The sequence below is a fragment of the Blennius ocellaris genome, assembly GCF_963422515.1.
Source record: "Blennius ocellaris genome assembly, chromosome: 5".
Classification (NCBI taxonomy): domain Eukaryota; kingdom Metazoa; phylum Chordata; class Actinopteri; order Blenniiformes; family Blenniidae; genus Blennius; species Blennius ocellaris.
In genome coordinates, this window is record NC_137654.1 from 5,012,407 (window position 1) to 5,026,650 (window position 14,244).

Consider the following 14,244-nt stretch of genomic DNA (forward strand, 5'->3'; position numbering starts at 1 on the left):
AGATATATTGACTTGATGCAGCTTCAACGAGTTTCATCAAGTTAAGCCACAATATTACATTATAGTTCTGAAACCAGAACTCTGAAATGAAAAAGTGAAGAGAAGATATATTCATGTTTTAGCTTTAGAAGTGACTCTGATGACCCAAAGAAAGTCACTGAAACATCTTCAACACTGGTAATTTGTTGGGAAACTACATTTGTGAATTCAACCGTTAATATTACAACGACTTTTATCAGTGACAAAATATTCCATTTTGGAATTTATGAAAAAATTCTCTTACAAAATCAAAATGACATCCCGTGATGCTGTAGTTGAATCTGAGATTAGACAACATCCTAATTCAAATGAATTGTTTCATAAATGCTTTGGGAATCAGATAAAGGGACTTTTCACACACACCTCCAAAAGTGTCCGTGGGCGGAGTTTTGTCCTTAAACAAGCTTCTCAACAGAGACGTTTCCCACAGAGTCTGAAGTTAAATGAGAAAAAAACTAAACAAATCATGAGTGAAGACACATTCAGCTCTGTGGGGTTTCAGGTGAAAAGCACAAAAAGTGGTCACAGAGACGCTCAGATTTGATGTTTTGAATGCGGCTGATGAGGTTCCAGAGGAAGATTCTGGAAATGTCCTTGAAGCAGCTGAGAGAGCGAGCTGAGGGTCTATGGCAATACTGTGAGACCGCAAACGTGCCAAAGCACCTTCCTCTAACAACTCTCACACTTCGTCTTTTCTTGTTATCATTGACTTTATTTATGCAAACGATGTGTTGGTGTTTGACTTGTGAGGCGATATATGGAATGCTGCCCTGCGTCCACACGGCCTCCTCCTGTGGTCCGTGTTGTTTATGTGCTCGTGTTCCCCACCTTGTTCTCGCCATGCGTCCTGCTCATGTGAGGGACTGTTAACAGATGAATGTACACAATATCTGCTTTCCTCCAAGCTTTCAATCACTTCCTGAGCTCTGGCTGTTTTACATTATATTTGACTTTTTCCTTTTCCTTTTTCTACTAGTTGTTCTTTGCTTTCTTTCATGAAAGCAGTGGACTTGAAACAGTGATGTTTTTATGAAACGATTCAAAGATGTCAAGCTGTTTTATAATTATAAAAGCTGAAGAATCCTGCTTTGTTGCCTCAAGTCTTTTTGGATCCTATTTTGTGAACTCTATACACTGTGTATGTAAAAGTATTCTTTCACAAAGAAATTGTCCAGTCGTCAGATTTCTGTCAAGTCTTTATCACAGAGAAAATGTTGTCTCACTTTTTTTTTTTTAATTAAGAAAATGCATTGAGGTTAGGGTGTGGCAGCCTGCATAAGAGAAACATTCAAAAGTACACTGCAACTTTTAACTAATCTAAGTAAGCTAAGTCAACCGGTTTCTTGAGTTGGACCTTTTCACTGTAAACTAATCTGATATATCAATGTCTCATTACAGCCTCTGTAATATGGAAAATTGTCAAATCCAATAAGAGTTTAAGAGACACGTGGACCCGTACAAGAATTAAGCTTTGTACTAGACCAAATCACATTTTAAAGTGGGACTTACTGAAATGGCTTTCTCAAACATGGATTATAATAGTCTCAGACTTGTTCTAGTCTTGAGTTAAATAATCTCCTTTTTTGAGCTAATCCAGGTCTAAATCAAGATTAAAATTAAACCTGGTCAGAGTCAGGTTTAACTTCAGATTAAAGGCTTTTGGCCTCACAGTGCATGGTGAAAATGGATTCCAGAGACATCAATGATGCTGAAAGACACAACAACAGCAATAATACATTATATTTGTAATAATACATTATATTTGTATATATGTATACATATATATTTATTTTTTTCTAATTCTCTGAATTAGATTGGCGCTGCTTTGGCATTTGGTGTTGTTTTTTGATTGTAAAGGGATGTTTCCCATGGAATCGTGCACACAGACAGACAAGCATGCATGACAGGAGTGCGCAAGACCCCCCCCCCCCCCCCAGAATTGCAAATTTGTGAATTCAATACTTTTAAGACTTTTTAAACCTGCCCTGTCTAAAGAGCAGTCTAATGTTGAGCGCACTCGTCTGCTGGTTATTCATCACTTTTAGTTTTCACTTTCCTCTTTGCAGGTCTCATACCTGTTTCACAAAGTTCGCCTTGCCTTTCGCCACTGTGGCGTCGTGGACGTCAAAGCTGAGCAGCGGCCCTGTGGGAGCGAAAACAAGTCTCTTTTCACAAAAGCTTTGGTTGATATGAAGATGAAACCACTATGTGGTTCTGTTGTAATTAAACTGTGCAGGCCCAGAGAAAGGTCACTGTTAAATAGAGGAAGAATCTCAATGCACAGAGACGTCGGTGCAGAAACTGATCAACACTTCAATGATCTTTAAGTTCAGATTTCTTCAGCAACATGCTGCAATGGAAAGTGAAGGAAATCAAGGTTAAGAAGAAATCTCGTTGGCTTCCTAACCGTTGTGTTTACGCTGACGTGCAGAAGGAAAAACTCTCTGAAACTGTGTGAATAAAATTTGACAAGCTGATAGAAACATAGCGTAAAGAACTGCAGTCTCTTAAACCTCCACAAATACAACTTCTCTATGCAAAAGTCAAGTTTTGTTCACTTCTCATCTTTGGTGCAGCAGCTTGGCTGGTTGTTGGATTAATCAACCAGTGTTTCTTATAGCGAGTTTAAAAACCTAGAAACAGCCTCTCAACCACGGCCCTCGCTCAGAACTGCTGCAGAATGCCGGGTTTACTCATCAGGTTTGCCTCTGGCTTTGGTGACCATGAAGTCATAAAAGCTGTGATGCTGAAAGACACAAACGAGGAAAAGAATTCCAAACATACACACTAATGATCAGAATCATAAAACTCTTCAAAGTTATCGACTTGACGAGATTAAATGGATAAATATTTGACCATCCCATCATTCTGTGGAACAGCTTTGCTGCCTGTGGTGCTGGAGGCATCAGGACATTTCTGTTTTCCTCTTTTTGCTATTTCACCATTGTTTTAATGCAGAACCATGTGTTAGACAAGATGAGTTGGTCTTTCTGGATCTGTATGCTGCAGAACTGTCGCTTGTGTAAATCGCCATACGGCAATGAAGATAAGAGAAAAATGAACAGAAATTCAATCTGACAGAATTTATGCCACAAAACTCTCTATAAACTAACACACACTGTAAACTCTAAACTATGTACTGGTGTACTCTTTTATCATCGGTCTGTGAATACTTTCCCAAAGCAATGCGATAGTTCTTTTAGGATGATTTACAAGACAAGACTCAGCAGGTTCTGATGTGCCAAAACATATATCATTTTTTAATTATATTTTGTCAGATAACAGATAAAATAGATGAAGAACAAAATGGTGACTATCGGTTGTTTTTCGATACTGAAATTGGATGTAATAATTACAGCAGGCTTCACTTTTGGATTTATCAGGATGGATTACTTTTACAAAATCTGCATTGAGACACAGATGTTCCAGGAGAGATCTCTCAGCCTGTGAAAGAGCAACGATCACACCAAGAGGCTCATCGGAACTGCGACCTCATATCCTTCAATAACGATGAGGTTCAAAAGTTATTCAATATCTTGTAAATTACGTCTTTTGCTTGCATTTACGAAAGCTTCAACCTCATTTGTTTGTGTTGTAAACATGATTCAGATTCTGTTGCTGCTGTAATTCTACAACTTAACGTTTGTATTTGACTCATAAAAATCAAGCAAAGCAGGAATTTGGCAGCGACACTGCAGCGATTAAGAAGAATCTGCCTCGTCCAACATGACAGGATCTGCTGAAAGCCTCTGGATGGGCTGAAGTGAAGCAAATCAAAACACAGAGAGGAAGTGACGTCACAATACTCACGTGTGGGTTTATAAGAATGTCCTCGATGAACATGAGCTCCTCCACTCATGCAGACCTGTGGGGTGAACAGATGAGGTGAGATGGGAACCTAAACAGGCTTTAATCCTTCAGCTCCCCCTGGTGGCTGCACGAAGTACTGACCAAATACTACAGGACCAATTATGTACCGTGTCACGGACACATATTGTCCATGAAGATTTGAACCAACCAACTCCCACGAACATGCTCAAGCAGGAATCTCCAAAATAAAAGCATCATAAAAAATGTATTACAAGTGATGTATAGCCAAGGGAATGTCAAAACTATTATTTTAAGTTATGCAAATATGCCTCATAGTTGTTTTTAGTTGTTTTGATGCATTTTTTTGACAGCTACTGTACAACTTATATTGAGGTGTGACTTATTGTCCAGAGATTGGCTTTGTACCCCAGTGTTTGTCTCAAGGCTTTGCTAGAGGCAATTAGAAGTTTGGAAACCCTTGTTTTACTTGCTGGACAGTTTTTTTTTTTTTTGGGTGAAGATAGTAACATGATCTGACACATGTGTTATCTGCAGTTCAAACGTAATGTGTGAACTCACCTGAGCTCTCTGAAATGTTTCCTGAGGACTCTGAGGGCTTTCTTCAGCAATTTCTGGATGGTGTTCCCTTTCTTCATCTGCTGTTAAAACCAACAAAAAAGTGATAGGTTTTTCAAAAGAGGGCAGAATGAGGAACTGTGGAACTGCATGTGGGGCTGTGCTGTGATGTAATATTAGCCATTATGCTGGTGTGATTTTTAACTTTAAAGGTCCCATATTATACATCGGTGTCTGAGATCCAAGAACATTGTATTCAAAGTGTATTTCATCCAATCCAGCCTCAGTCCTGAATGTCAGACAGTCTAAAAGTCCCTCTACTGAGTTCTACTGAGAACAGGCTGTTTCTGTGTCTGTGTCTGTCCACGTCCACTCCAGGCCCGTCTCGGGGAGAAGAGCTTTCTGGTGTTTCAGATCAAGTGGTTTCCCTGTTAACTGGTGACCCTTTAGCAGCTCTTGTTGCTGTGAAAAACAGATGTTAAAAACACGTCGTGATGAAAGCCGTTTAACAGCATTTACAATGAAGTTTCCTAGTGGCGCGCCTTTTTGGAGTCTCATTTTAGTATATGCTGTTACAAGCAACGATGGACGCTAAAGGAAGTCAGTTACCATTTAACAGGGAAACACTGATACATTGCATTCATGTTTATGGTGGATTTATCGCTATGACTTGAATAACCGCTGTTTTTCAACCAGTTTGAACCAGAATGTGACCAGAAGGAGACAATCCTGAAGATAGTGAATTAAAAATATTGTGTGTCTGAATAAGTTACTTAGTTTGGTGTCGTTAAAGTTACTACCAAGTAGCTAATGCTATCTCCAGCTAACTGCAAGGGTAACTGCCACACTACACTATCCCCCGCCGTGGCTGATAGGCCCCGAAGGGGGATCTTGAAACAGTCTCCGTACGTCCGTACGTCCGTCCGTCCGAACGTTTCTACCTATGTCTCGGCAACCCCTGGGCCCACAGTGACCAAACTTCACATGTGGATACATCTCAGAGGGGGAAGGGATACTATGGTGACCTTGACCTAATTTGCATATTAAGTAGGTCACAGGGTCACAAAGTGCTTAAAAACACATTTTGGGCTCTGGAGGCCTAGGTTTTTGAGCTAGGGCTCTGAAATTTTATACACACATGATACACACTCCAGGGATAACCTCCAGTACACCAAGTGACCTGACCTTGACCTTGAAGATTGGTAGGGTCTGAAGTTTGCTCGTCATGGTTGCACAATACATGTATTTTCATATAAACATTTCTCCTCATTTCTCAGCAGTTCCTGGGCCCACAGTCACCAAACTTCACACATGGACACTCCACCTGGGGAGAAGGGGCACCATGGTGACCATGACATAATTTGCATATCAGGTCACAGGGTCACTAAGTGCATAAAAACACCTTTTGGGCTCTGGAGACGTATTTTGACATAGCTTATGAAGAAGACCTTTCAGATTCTACATAATTATCTACTAGGACCCATGGAACACCCTCTAGTGTACCAAGTGTGCTGCCTTAGAGCTGGCTTTGTGAGAAAATAGAAAGCCCTCCGGCGGGGGATTAGCCCAGCAACGGCCTTCTTGTTCAGTATATCAGTGAGGCAGAGCTCCACTGACAGAGGGAGTGGTTATTTCTTTCATGATGTCATGAAGCTAAAATCCCTGAATCACTTGTATGAGCACACATTCACCAAAAAGAAAAGCAAGCAAGTGAAGGAGATTAATGACTTTCTTCACTTCTGGGGCTTAATATATAGGGTAAAGGGACACAAATGACTTCTTGAATATCATTAGAAAGTGAATTTGGCACAATATGGGACCTCTAGGACACCAATGACAATCACTCACAGCTTTGAAATCTAATTTACAGGAAATGTTAACCTGAGGTGTCGATATAAAAACGCTTGTCCTTCTAACATGAAGAAAAATACTCACTACCTTAACAATATGCTAAAAGTTGCCGTCTGCTATTTTAATGATACATTTAATTAATGATTTAATGGTGTATTTAGTAATCTAACTTTGGCACAGTCAGCCCTTATTAAAAGTGCTCCTTTGTCTCTTTTTAATCAAAAATACTGTTGAGAAACTTCTCATATATTGGAAGTACTGCTTGCCACTGTTGGAACAGCTCACCTGCTCCTTCCATAGTGACGGGATCATCCCCTCATCACCACTGGCAAGGAATCTTAGCTCAAAAGTGATTCAGGAAGTTTCTAAGAGCAACTCTTAGCAAGGAGTTGATCACACATCAAGTTTGCTCCTGAAGCCACAGGATGTTGGAATCTCACAAGACCACAGAGAAGTTGGTTCATTACTTATGAAAGACAATCTTCATTTGTGCCTAAATGTCTCACTGCATGTGGACCATGAGCCACTGCAGACCCCATGCATGCAAATCCTCCCCCATCCTGCTCAGAGGACACTGACTGCCCCATGCACTCACACTGGCATATTAAAACTAACTCCATTATAACATGTTGTATTCCTAGAATGTTGTGTGATGACATTCTTTTGTCTTATTGTCATGATATGTCATTTGTCATGAAAAGCCAATGTGACCCGTGTGTTGTGTGGAGCATTTCCACAATGTCATCACTTTAATTCTTCTGTTCCTTCACTTGTGCTGATGAAGGACAAGTGTCCCCTGAAGACAGGTGTCCTCTCTTCGGGGGGACGGGTCACAAGGACAGATTGTAGGACCAGTTGATATTGAACAAACCAAACATCAAATATGTGTTGATTATTCATAAGCAATGAACTGAACTAATACAGAGATGTATACAATATAAATACATAAATATACGTGTATATAAGATGTATACAAGATAATTTATTAAATAAGATTTAATGTACTTCAGGGACTACATACAGTCCAGTTTCATCCTGAGTGACCAGGCTGGTAGAATATTGCTATAATAACCTTTAAATTTACACTTCAAAGTTTTTCTTTGTTGTGTCACAGTGGATGGAATGAAATGTCTATATTTTTACAAGATCAAACAGTTAGTACTGAAAATCATTACAATCCCAACACAAGGTCAATTTTAATGAAACATTCAAAATACAATGAAATGTAAAAAAAGTAAATGTGTATAAACCTTATATAACCTCCTTGCTTGGTGGGGCCAGACTGGAGCCTCTTGGTCAGTTTTGGCCTCATGTTCTCTGCTGTAAAGGTCAAATCGTCACCCACCCTGCCTGCGAGGCTCCGACCTTCTGCGGTTGAGTATGTGATCTGTGTGCACTGACTGGACATGTGCCAGAGCGACTGGACGCTTGTGTGAAGAGATCCTCCGTCTCCCCGTCTGAAAAAATCACAATTTAAAAGCAAATAAAGAGCCAAAGGCTCAGAACTCCTGAAGTGAAACATAAACGACTTGAGCAGCAGAAGTGGAGATATTTTTGGGATTGTTACGTTACGTTATGGAACGAGCATGGAAGTTAGCCCAGAGTAGAGCATGGCTGCAATCGTGTATCACCTGCAACCTGAATATTCCAATAATCGGGTCCAGACCAAGTATTTGGACCGTTTCAGTGTCGCTCAGGTAAAAAATTTGCCAAGAAAACCACTTGGTTGTCTGTGTTCGGCAGGTTGTGGCTCATTAAGGTGTGTCAGTGTGTGTCTGTGCACAGTAACGTGTCCATCTCTTACAGTGTTGGCTCCAGTTTCAGCACCAAGGACAGTGCTGTTGACTGCAGGAGTCATTCAGTCACAGCAGTTAAACATGTCTTGGTTTTTCAGTGTAATGGAAAGCTGACATCAAATGCAAAAATCACAAGGTGTTTCTTTGATAACTTCTTCTGTAGCAATCCACTCACTGATGCCTTGAAAGACCAAGAATTCTATGGCACAGGTACATGCAGAGCAAACTGGCCACATGGAGCAAATCAGAAAGTGAAAGAAATGGGCAGAGGAACTTGGTTTGTTGTCAGTCATAGTGCAAACATCACCGTTATGTTGACTCAACAGGTCAGTCATCCACATGGTCTTGTCCTGTGCTGGTCAGTCCCCTGAAGATGTTGCAAACCGAAGGGTCAAGAAGAAAAAGAACAATGGTCCGAGTGCAAAAACCCATTTACTGTGGCCCTTTACAATTGACACATGGCGTGATCGTTTTGACCAATGTCTGGGAAGACACCCCGACACAGAAACAAGTGTACATTAGCAGGGTTTTTTTTCTTTCATGTTTCTGGATGTGACCATAGTAAATGCTCAAAAAGATGAGAGTCCTCTTCAAAGCTTCTGTGGCTCGTGCACAGATGAATAGTGGCCCCCGCCAGCAAAGCAAGAGAGGAAGACCCAGTGGGACCCCACCACCCATGAAGCGGAGAGCAGACACCAAAGTAGAGGTAGTCAGGTCCAGTTTGGCACAAGAAATCACTGGCTCCACCTCACCTTGGTGAAAAATGCAAACGGATGCCACGATGCTGCATGCACGCTGACCAACAAATACATCTGCATCATGTGTTGCTGTGTGCTGCTGTGCCCTGGGTGCTTTGCAAACGTTCCATGCAAACTAGGTGTGATGAACATAGAGGTGTTCAGTGATGCAGAGACTAAATCTCAGTTCTTGTCACCAAAAACAACATGCAATGCCAGTCCTGCATCCTAATAGAGCTGTGGAGACTCACAATGTTCTGTAAATCTCAGTTTAACTGCAGGGCCCCGTCATCTTTCTGGTTTATTTCACTCTTTGTTGTTTTATTGTGTGTTTTGGTGCTTTTGTGTTCATTTTGTTTCTCTTTCTGGTTGTTTTGTAGTGGTTGATTTTAAGCCCTTATGTCTGATTTATGTTTCTTCTTGGTCTTGTTTTCTCACTTTGTGGATATCTATTGTCTTTTTCAGATTGTTCTTTTGTCGTTTTATGTCCACCAGTTTGTTGGTGGACACACATTTTCTCTTTGTATGTTTTTTTTTTTTTTTGCTTTATAATAGATGCTGAATGTGTCATTGTCTTGTTTATGTCACTTTGTGCTAATTTAATGTTTGTAATTTTTGCTGTGGTTCACATCTCAATCTGTTTTTGGTTTTTTTGGAAGTGGGGGGGAGGGTTGCAGCTCTTTGCATTCGTTTTTTTGCTACTTTGTAATTCATTTGCTTCACTTTGAAGTTGTTTTGTTTTTTTCTTTGCAGCTTGTTCATCCAACCTGGTGTCTGGAAATCTCTCACTTTTATGAAGAGCCTGCAGCTCGTGGATTTAGTCTGTTTTGTTGTTGCTCTCTGGCTCTCTCTTTTCTTCTCTTTTTATAATCTAACCAAACAGCAGCAAGTCTCCTCTTCTGAGTCTGATTTTTCCTGTTAAACGGGAACTTCTACTTGATTATGTGCCATTGTTGGAGTAAAACAGCCTTGAAATGACCGCGTATTAATAACATTCTAATCGAATTAGATTGAAGACAGTGTACTTCTGCAGCTCGACCACTAGAGGGCCCCCTCTTCTCTCTGTATACAAACTCAACTATATCCGTCTGAAGATGGCCCACCGATTTCTCCGTGTTGTTTTTAATTAAAAGGGTATTACTCGGAGGAGACAGAGTGTGCAGTATGTATTTCTATCACTGCAGTACACACTTCTCCATTGTTAACAGGGCCTCAGTGTTATTGCTTCTCCATTGACCTGGGTGACAGATAACAGCGATAGAATTATAAATGGAGAAGCTGGAACTGGAGACAATTAGCTCAGCTTGTTGTGGCTTCAGGAAGCACAAAAGATGAACATTCCTTCACAGCAGAAACACATGAAGTTAACACTTTTGTTTCTGTTCAAAGATGCCCAGCAGGGAAGGGAAACACAAACATTATGGAAAAGACACGTAAAACAGCTGCAGAAATAAAGAAAAACGGCTGCAGGACAGGACAAAGCGACACAGTGACATGATAACACAAACAGAAAATAACTGTTTAGAGAAATCAAACAAGAACAACTGAAAGCGAGTGAGTTCAACATTCCTGGACAAAATGTTCATGGACTGTTGGAGAGAAAGAACCAAAGAACCTGTGGATATTCAGGGAGAACGGGCAGTTTCTTCACAGAAAGATATCAAACAGGCTGGAACCAGGAACGCTCAAACCCACAGAAAGACACGTTTCTTTCACAAAGAGTCACACAAATACATAATTAAGACATTTGAGGTTTTTTTTTCCCATCTATCTGTTTGAGAACAAACATGTATGGTCCTGAAAATCAGCTCAACCACAAGTTTACAACAATTAATACAAACAATATGAAATACAGTTTTTTAGTCATTGATCCTGCTGTTTTTCTGTACAAACAGTGTTTATACATAAGAATACAGCATAACGTTGAACAAATGACCACAAAATACAACAACAGCAGAAATGAAAGTGAGCACATTATGATACTGTAGGGATTTATTACCTCATATGGATCACTATTTATGTTTTGGTTGGCTATCAATAATGATTAATAATTATCAAAGATAGTTATTAATAATGTTGTTGAAATGTAATCTGATGTGTATCAGATACCTCGGAGCTCCACCTGTCTAAACAGGAAATGATAGTCAATTCAGTTCTATCAGTCTCATAAGATATACTAAACAGTTAATCAGGAATTTGAATTAATTGTTAAATTAATTACAATTACCAGAATTAACAGTAAAGATTGAAGGATTTTGGAGTTCTTGACACAGAAGAGGTCGACATTTCATTCACCTTTGTGCTCATTAATAAAACAGCAAGTATGATTCCAAAAATTATATTTATTAACAATGAAAAAGCTGGGTGTGTGTAGGTGCATGTGTGTGTGTGGAGAGAGAAAGAGAGAGAGAGGTGGAGGGAGTGTGTGTGTGAGACGTGTGATGGAACTACAAAACAAGATGGCGGATCACAAGAAACTACATTCCAAATGGAGGTTGTCAGCGAACAGGAGGTCTGTCCTGGGTCTCGGCCATGTGCTCATAGCAATGGAACAATAGAAGCTAGCCTTAGCATCTGCTTCCGGTGTGTCTCTGCTAAAGGACCATTTCTAGTGTAGCACCCGCCTCATCAACCTATGGGGCGGGGCCTGGGTAAACTTATGATATTCCCTTTGTATTTATGCTCAAAAATAAAATATGACGTAAGTAAATGAAAACCACACACACAGTACTTTAAATATAAATACCTTTTAGTAACTGTATTTTTAGTTCAACATAGAAAAAAAAAAGAAATAAATGAATTAATCACTCGGGTTCAGTGACAACAAAATTAATACTCAAACAGAAATTATACCCGTTCAAATCACTCCAACTGATGGAAATCACTGGCTACTCAGATATACTGAAACATAAAATGAACCAAACATGTGATGGGCCCACACACACACACTTTCACTCACACACCCCACAGTTCACCAAAGTCAAAGTTAAGATGTACACACACACACACACACACACACACACACACACACACACACACACACACACACACACACACACACACACACACACACACACACACACACACACACACACACACACACACACACACACACGCACACTCACACATGGAAGAATGTGGATCACAGCTCTACCTTGCTGCTTCTCCTGCTGCTCATAAAGCCTCATTAACTCCATGAAGCTTTAGCAAGAGTGGAAAGTCTGGAGAAGAGAAGAAGACTCCACATACATGATATGAAGACATACAAATACCTCTGAAACTCCTAAATGTTTCACTCCCTCATCCACATACTTTACAAAGGTCGTCTTAATGTTGTCCAGTTGAATTTTTGGAAATGACTCTTGTAAATTTTCGTTAATAGACGCTTGTCAATATTTTTACAGGAGACTGTGCTCAGTGGAGAACAAGCCTGAACAAGATGATGCTGGATCCACACACACACACACACACACACACACACACACACACACACACACACACACACACACACACACACACACACACACACACACACACACACACACACACACACACACACACACACTGCGGTAGCCCTGCGGCTCGGTCGCTTTAATTATGAGGAGGGAATCTAATCAATAGCAAAATAGGGCTAATCCTATTTCATCCCTTCATATTCATTTATGCTGGTGTCAGATTTAAGCTACCAAGCACCAAGATTCTCATCTCAGGCTTTTCTGCATAATGCTGCTGGCATGCTCCTTCACAAGGATCTTTTTTTTTCTTCTTCACTGATGTGCAATTGGTTTCTGGTGGCAGATACTTCAGGAAATATATCCCAAACTGGGTTTGAGCACGAGCTGAAAGAAAAGGCTGCTTATTGGCAAGATTGACAAGATGCAGTGAACACACATCAAAACAGCGAAAGTAGTTAAAAAAACTGTACATTGAGGCATGTCTATTGTGCTATTTTAATGAATTTTTGGTTTCACCACCATATTATAAGTATGTTATTGCTTTATCAACTGTGATTTTCAAGAATCTGAAACATTTCAGAGTCAGAATTTATTGAATAAACCAACCAAATTTAAACTAGATTGAAGGCAATATAACAAATACTTTAATTGTACTCAATCATAAGAGTTTAGTAGCTCAGAGTAGAACGTAGAAAGGATTCTTCTACTCAAGTTTTTTTTTGAAGAAATTCGACTCTTGATAAGACTGAATGCTGCATAGATCATACCAAGAGACAACTGGAAGTTTACACAATCAAATATACAAATTAAAAAGTGTCAGGCTGAATTGAGATACTTCGATAGCAGCAAACACATATGGCCAGAGAAGTTTTCTCAAAAATCATTAAAAATCTGGGAAGATCATTAGTTTTATGGGCACATAATATAAAGCAGGAATGTTCCATTGAAAGAATAAGCTTGATGACAAAACAAAGTGAAAAAAATAATTCTGCATAATATTTCTAAATCTTTGCATATGACGTGTGACACGTGGCTCTTCACTGTACGGGAGGTAATATCCTGACAAAACTCATGGCCATGCTTTAAAGTAAAAGGTTTTTACAGCATGTTAAAATATATAATCCACCCACCCAGAAGGTGATGACCTGGTAAAAGTAGTTGATGTTCAAAACAAATGATTGTTTCTTCTCAATCAAGTCAAAAGTAGAATCTCCTGTCCATGTTTGCAAACTGGACACAGGAGAATATTCAAACAGTGCCTTTAAAATCATATAACTTTTCTGGAACTCCTTGAATTGTTGGATTTTCTTGTTGTCAGTTTGCAGTGGATGATCATTTTACCGACTGATTCTGCCAGTAAAGACCACGAGGTCACCGTGGCTCTATTTGGTGAAGCAAGTGTGGTGTCACTTGATATAATAAGTTGATGCACATTTCATGAAAACAGTTAATTTTATACACACACACACACACACACACACACACACACACACACACATACCTGTATATATATATATATATACCGAGCGAAGATCCTGTGGGACTTCCAGATACAGACAGACAGGATGGTAATGGAGAACCAACCAGACATCGTGGTGGTTGATAAAGGGCAGAGGAAAGCCGTGGTGGTGGATGTAGCAATACCAAGTGATGGTAACATCAGAAAGAAGGAACATGAGAAACTGGAGAAATACCAAGGGCTCAGAGAGGAGCTGGAGAGGCTTGGAAGGTGAAGGTGACAGTAGAAGAAGAAGAAAGCACCTTTCACAGAAAAAAATCACAAGGTGCTTCACAGAGGCATAAAAATAATAAAATAGCATGGACACAGTAAAATAGTACGGTCACAATAAAATAGCACGGACGGAATAAAGATAAAACCAATCACAGCCATGTCAACTAAAAGCTTGTCTGAGCAGTCGTGTTGTCAGCTGCTTCTTAAAAGAATCAACAGAGTCGGCGACACGCAGCGACAAAGGAAGG